This window comes from Prosopis cineraria, unplaced genomic scaffold (genome assembly GCF_029017545.1).
Source record: "Prosopis cineraria cultivar Desert tree isolate PC_DT_omini unplaced genomic scaffold, ASM2901754v1 PC557, whole genome shotgun sequence".
NCBI lineage: Eukaryota > Viridiplantae > Streptophyta > Magnoliopsida > Fabales > Fabaceae > Prosopis > Prosopis cineraria.
Window position 1 is genome coordinate 22576 of NW_026555882.1, and position 7392 is coordinate 29967.

Consider the following 7392-nt stretch of genomic DNA (forward strand, 5'->3'; position numbering starts at 1 on the left):
GTCTTTTGCATTTCCGTGACAGAATCATCTAGCTCGCCGAATTTTAATTTAACCTCTTAAAAAATTTCCAGTGCTGTTGAGGGAAATTGTTGGCTGGCTAGGAAGATTAAAAAACATTATCAATGCTGTTAACTGCAATCTACAAAACTGTCAAATTCGTTGGATACTTTAGCTTTTAAATTTCTTATACTGTTAAAGTTTTGTAAATCTATATCTAACATCCGGACACTATCTATTCAGTTTTGGTGTTTGAATTAGAAGGTAAAAAAGATATTACTAATTATAGTATCATTAATTATTAAGATTATTATCTATATTAATTGGTTAATAATTAATTATCCAACAATTTGAATCCTTTCGTGGATTGTACCAGATTGTTATAACTGTTAAATTATATAGAATTTTATTTACATTGTATAAATCTTACTCTCAATGAAACAAATTGAAAATTAAGTAAATAGCCCAAAATAATAGGTGAGCATATGTATAGTTAATCAATTATATATTAGTATCAATCTCTGTTATTATTGAACAATAAATTAATAAATTATGCTCATTGTATAATTGATCATTATCCATGGGTATAATATGGCTGAATATTATAAAATATAACTCAAAGTGTGATGGCATTTTTCTTAAAAATTTCATGCTATTTTTTTATTCATAAAAGTTTAGGTAAGCTGGAATTCAAGAACTCACAAGAGTTAAGTTATGTTTTTGGGTTCAAAGAATACTTATAGAGGAATTTAATCTAATAACTCATAAATACGTGTATAATATCTAAGCATTATCTATTCAATTTCAACATCGAATTAGTACAAATTATAGTATTATTAATTATTAATATTATTTATAATATTATTAATATAAATATTAATAGTAATTGGTTAATAAATAATTATGCAACAACTTGGACCATTTCTGTGGATTCTATTGAATTTTTATATGAGCTAAATCATATAAGTCCTTTCCTTAATAAAAAAATTGGAAAGTAAGTAAATGATGCAAAATAATAGGTGAGTTTTGTTGGAAATACTAGAATATGGTGCAGAATCAAATCTTATATGTAACATCTTAAATTTTATTTAGGAATTTAATTGTAAAAATTGTGGATGATTCGGAGAATTTAATTTGAGAATTTATTTTTAAATGAAAAAATCTATGTACTTAAAGATTTAATTGAAAAAATGTGTGCATTTGAGAATTTAATTGAAAAAATGTATTTTGAGGATTTATGTTGATTGAAGTTTATGGATGTTAATAAATTATTTGGCACTTAATTATAATTTAAATTGGGCCTAATATTGTGTATTATGATTGTTTATTTAGAGTTCAAAATAGATATTGAACCGATTCAAGCCCAAATTATTGAGCTTAAGTGAGATTTTCTAACACTCTATAGCACGTATGCTATGGCATATAGAATATTTTTTTCAATGTTCAAAAAATTAAAAAAAAGAAGAGGGAGAGAAAGAAAATAGTTGGAAGCAAAATTAAGTGACCCTGCTAAGATTTGGACCAAGGCTTTGATTGTGCACAAATTCCAGCTCTCAAATAGGTAAAGTAGCTCATTTAATCACTCTTGTACACCTAATCTTCCGTTTGAACTAGATATTGTGATGGGTTTAGCTAGGGTTTCATCATTAATGATACCTAGCTCTTGGGTACAAATTAAATAGGTGTTTTGAGGTTATATAAATATTATTTAGATAGTTTTGATATTATTTGTGGTAAGGGAATGATCATATCTTAAAATCCTATGATGTTAAGGGATTATTAGTAATGATTTGAGTGTTTAAAGGTTAAATTCATGTTCAAGAGGTGTAATGAGGATGAGTATGACTAAGTTTGATAATTAAAGTGTATAAGAGTACGTCAGGGTTATGAGATTAATTAACATTACCCTAAAGTTAGAGTGTGATTAGTGTTTAAGAACTTGTATTAGTGACTATTAGTGTTGCATTAATGACCATTAGTCTCATATTTTGTGTAGATTAAGGTGTTGACGCCATTGGAGGTAATAGTTCACTTATTTGAAAAACTTTGATTGTTAAGAGAAAATGTAATCTCTATTAATTTGTTATAGTGTATACCTTGTACTTGGTTGTGTGTGGTTTGTTGAAAGGAATTATTGTTTGGAAAAACAGTGTATTGAAAAAATGTGTATTTATTGCTCAGAAAATTCTATTGCCAAATGGGATATTAAATATGTATATATATATTTGGTATGAAAAGAATGTGTAAAAGCATCATTTATTGTTCCAAATTAGTTTTGTTTAGAAAAATCTTGTTTGCATAACTTGTATAGGCTTGTAAGGATGTATTGGAGTTTTGGAATTCAAACTCAGTTCCTGTTACTACGTGGTATGCCCTCATTTGGACATAATGAGTAGCTTGTCAAAGCTTGAATTAGTTTACCTTTAGCTAGATGAATAGTGCCAAGTATGGACTGTGGTCCAAGAGAAAGGAGAAGATAAGGTGAATGGTCATGCATCATTTATTCCTATTAATCTTGTTCAATTAAATGTCGTTTGGAAGTACATTTTACGTGCCCACTTAGCAATTATATGATTAATTACATTGTATGTATTATAGTATTTTGGCATTAGTTACAGGGACCTTTGTATTTCATTCTCTGTGGTTCACAATTTTTCAACTAAGAGTTTAATCAAAAAAGTACTAGAGGCATAATGTTAGTGTGTGGACACCAGCTAGTAGGCATTATGCGTCATTTTATTTAGTTATGTATATTTTGCCAACTAGAGAGCATACTTTTGTGTATTGAGCATGTAACTTGACATTTTTGGATTAAATTGTATATAGTAGTCATGAGATATGTTTTTAACACTTATGGTCTTATTTTGACATGAATATTATGTTTAGAGTATGAAATTATGTTTTGGCAAATTATGTTAAGTTTTCATTATAATTATGTTAGCTGGCTGTAATCCAATTAATGAAATTAAGTGCATATCATTGTTATGATGATCTACTTAAGTCATTTTATGCATTTGTGACATGGTCAAGTAGTTAACACCTTAATGTTGGCCTTAATTTTAGTTTGGCGAGGTGAATTATGTGGAAAATATGTTTTTGTGACCCCTAATGGGTTCTTGTGGATAAAATAGTGATTTAAGGATATTTTTGTACCAAACTAAAATCAGTAACTTGATTATGTTATAAGTTTTGTGCATACACTTAAATCACCCAATTTGGATATACGTGCACAAAGCTATGCCATTCTAGAATTTACATTTATGATTTATGCTACCATTTTACTAGTATGGCAACGTGTGTTGTAGCATATGTTGCGTGACACATGACACAGAGGGTGAACATCCCTCTCTGTAATGATGCAAGTTTTTATGATTGCCCTTGTTAAATTTCTAACTTTTAAAATGGTCCCTTTGGATCCTTTTGCCTCTAATAGACTTGTTTTTGGATAAAATAGCTCTATAAGAACCTTACTTCAATGCTATTTTAGTTTTATTTTAATTTTTTGAATTCAAAATACTTATTTTGAATGGGATCCCATTTGATACACATTTATTAACTTAATAAATTCATAAATGATTATGGCAGGTCTTTTTTAGTATGTTTAATTTTTTTTCTATTATGGTATATCATTTTTTATCATAGTAGTTGACCTTGTGTTGCTTACCGCAAGTGTACGGATCGTAGGAAGTAATATAATGAAAGTAAATTATCGTTCCCTCGAAGATTTGTTCAAAAACAATGATCAAGCAAAAGTCTAAGTAAATTTGATCAAGTTGAGCTACACAAAGTTAGGTGAAATGGTTTTGCAAATGAAACTAACATGAGAAAATTAAGAAAGTGAGTGATTCACAAACTTCCAACACAAATTGAGACCTAAGATTAATTGTCCCCCTTGCATTTCATAACACCAAAATTACCTCCTCTCATAAATGCTTTTAATGAAAATAAGTGCTAACTTAGGGTTCTAAAAATACTTGGACAAGCTCTCTCAAGTCATGAACAAGTGTTTAGTTAAATTAATTGCCCAGTCTCTTGTTACAATTAATAAAACTCAATTTTAAACACCAACCCTAATGTGGTTATGTAAGGCTAGCAAGTATATCTCTATCTTACTAGCAAAACCATCCATTCAACATGCAAATATCAAGTTCTTACATAATTTTACCTAAGTTCTACACTCAACCTAACCCTCTCAAGCATCAATTAAGTGAACCCAACATCTGAATGGTGGCCAATCAAGTAGAAGCATTAAGGAAAGAGTAAAATAAACACATATATATCATTAATCACAAAAAGAGAGGAAAAATATGGTGTTAATCCATACAAGGGTTCCAAATAATCCTAGAACAAAGGGTTTAGCTACTCATAATCATCCACAAGCTATAAATATACAAAATAAGTACACCCATTTCAGATTGCAAGAGAGGAAAGGGAAGAGGAATAGAAAAACCAAAGAAAATGAGCTCCAAATGTCTTCAAAACTTCAATCTCTTGATCCCAACTCTTCCAATGCCCAAACCCTAGCACAACCAAGCTCTAAAACTGTCTAAAAGTCTGAAGAATCCATTCTGGGTCAAGCTCTCAGCTTATATGTATCCTAGCCAATTAATTTCTGATAAATGAAACGCAGCATTTTTCTGACAGCAGTGAAAGTCGCAAACGAAAGTCACGACTTTAGGATGACTTTGACAGTTTTGCACTATTTTTACAGCTAACGAAAATCATTTAATTAGCTCTTGATTTATTCATCCAAACACCTTCTAAAAATATCCATAAAGCTCCAGAAATGCTTCTAATCAAAATAACATGAAATTAGGCTAAAAATATCAAATTAAAGCCAAGAACACAAGCCGAAAACAAAATGCACATTTTTCTAATTTGGGCAATAAAAACATATACAATTAAACCAAAATGGACTAGAATCTAAGGAAAATGTGATGAAATAACATGAACTTTTAGAGGTTAACACACCCCCAAACTTAGATTTTTACTCGTCCTCGAGTAAAACAAGTAACAAAACAACTAGATTGACTAATTATTCATCTACTAAGCATGCATGAAAATATCCTTACTAGTTGCTCCAAATATATGTTAAAGAGGATAGCAGTGAAATATAAAGGAATGCCCAATTCACAAATTAAAATCATGCTTTCTAACAATTTAGAAATGTGTGTGTGTGAGACCAGAAAATGATTTTCCTGCAACTATCAAGTCAAAATGTAACAACTCAATATGTATGGAACAAGCTCAATATCAAGACTTCATATGCCTAAACTCTTCTTCTCTCTCCACTAAAAGATCACTTTACATAATTCAAAATCAATGGAACTTTGTAAGCTTGTAGCGTGGCCGAAGGTTTTGGGCTTATTGAAATGAAAGGATAAATGGAATTTAAAGAACTTGAGATAAATGACAATGAGAAGCCAACCATTCCATCCTTGCTAGCTAAATACTTTCCCCCAAACTTATCTCAAATACCATTCCTTATACTCCAAATTTATTAATATTGAAACTCTTTTTTTTTCATTGCATTTTTTTATACTTTTTTTTAGGAGTACAATTAGTAAAATTGAAAACTTCATTTCCATTCCTCACACCCAGATTTACAATAACAACACCTCTTTGAACAACTAAACCAATCTTCCCTACTAGCACATATTTTTTTTATTATTTATCTCAAGAGTAAGGTAGTTCATGGTTTTTCAAGTTGTAGAGGCTAGGGTTTAATGTAGGTTTCAAAAAGAAAATACATAAGATTTTCAATTCCAAGCTCAAAAAGGGGTTCAAGTGGAAATGATGCAATAGGTGGGCTTGAAAGGCTCAAACGCATTTGAAAGAATGCCCAAATCATATTTTAATCTCATGCAAAGTGATTAAAATGCTTTAAGAGATTCCAAGATAGGTTCTAGAGTTTCTCAATTGAGAAAGAAAATGCACATAAACTTGCCACAAAATTTCCTAATAAAGGCATTCAAATCATTCTCTGATTCAAAAGTGCAAAAGAAAATTTCACAAATTATTAGAAAACAAGCCTTAACCCTGCAAATCAAGCATGCCAAAAATATTTATCACAACTTCCTATAAAACATACAGTTTAGGCAACATTCTATCATTGGATCACACATTCTGTTCAACAAATAATTTCTCAATCTAGCTCAAATTTCAGAAGAGAGGAACAGTAAATAGCTAAGTTTTAAAATTGAAGTTCATGTCAAATCAACCAAAATAATACCCTCACCCCCAAACTTAAATTGAACAGTGTCCGCACTGTCAAAAAGGTAAAATGAGGGCGCTCTCTCATGCAACTTAACAACCAAAAAGAAGGTGCATGAGAGGCATAAAAATTTATAAACCTGTAACAGTATAATGGAGATATATCTACAGGCAATCCAAAAATACAACTAACTATACCAGCATGTACATAAGTTATCATAGAGTAATTAGTTGTAAGAGATTAGTCAAGGTATCACATATTAGCTACAAAAAGATCAAACTTAGCCCTGTACAAAAGATATCAAAAGATCATGGCTAACCATATTTACCCAAAAAGAACTAATCAACAGCTAATTAGAATTAAAAGTAGAAATAAAAGGCAGTAAAGTAAGGAATGGTGAAGCTAGTCAGCGTAAGTGTCCTAGTCTTGGCCAATATCAGTATTGGCCGCCTCTTCTTCTTCTGGCAAATCCATCTGAAATCTTTGATGCAAGAATAGCTCAATATGGTAGAGCCTGAAGCCAATCCGATCCAGCTGGCTCTGGAGGCCCTCATGCATGTTCTAGATGAGTGCTATGAGGTTGCTCAGTGTAGGCTCAACATGAGGTGGATCAATATGCCTCCTACGATCTACAGCTTGATCTGGTACCCCTCTTGGTCCCTCAGCACATCAAATTTCTCTATAATTGAACTTTGGCAAAGGAGGGAGCATGAGATCCTTCGGACAAGTGGGAACCTTCTTTTCTAAGCACACTTGAGTAATCAAGTGTGGGAACCCAAATGGCTGCTTGCGATATCTGCTTCTAGGCAACTTTCACATATACTCAAACATGATTTTTAGAAAGTCAACAGGTTGCCTCATCATCAAGGTATATAACAGGGGAGCTTGATCAACAGTCACATCGCTCATATGGGTCACTAGGATCACATTAGATGCCAAGAAGTGCCACCAAATACGAGTTGTCCTGTTCAGATTACAACGTAGAATACTCTTGGGATTGCCATGGGTGTCATGTTGCCAAATATTTTTGTCAGGAAGGCATAACACTCAGACTACATCATCAAATGGCAATTGAGTTCTATCATTCTTGTACACAGTATATTGGCACTCTTTTATGGGAGAAAGGTTGTACACCTTTTGAAATGTGTACTCAGTGATCTCTACCCATTTGCCCCGTACCT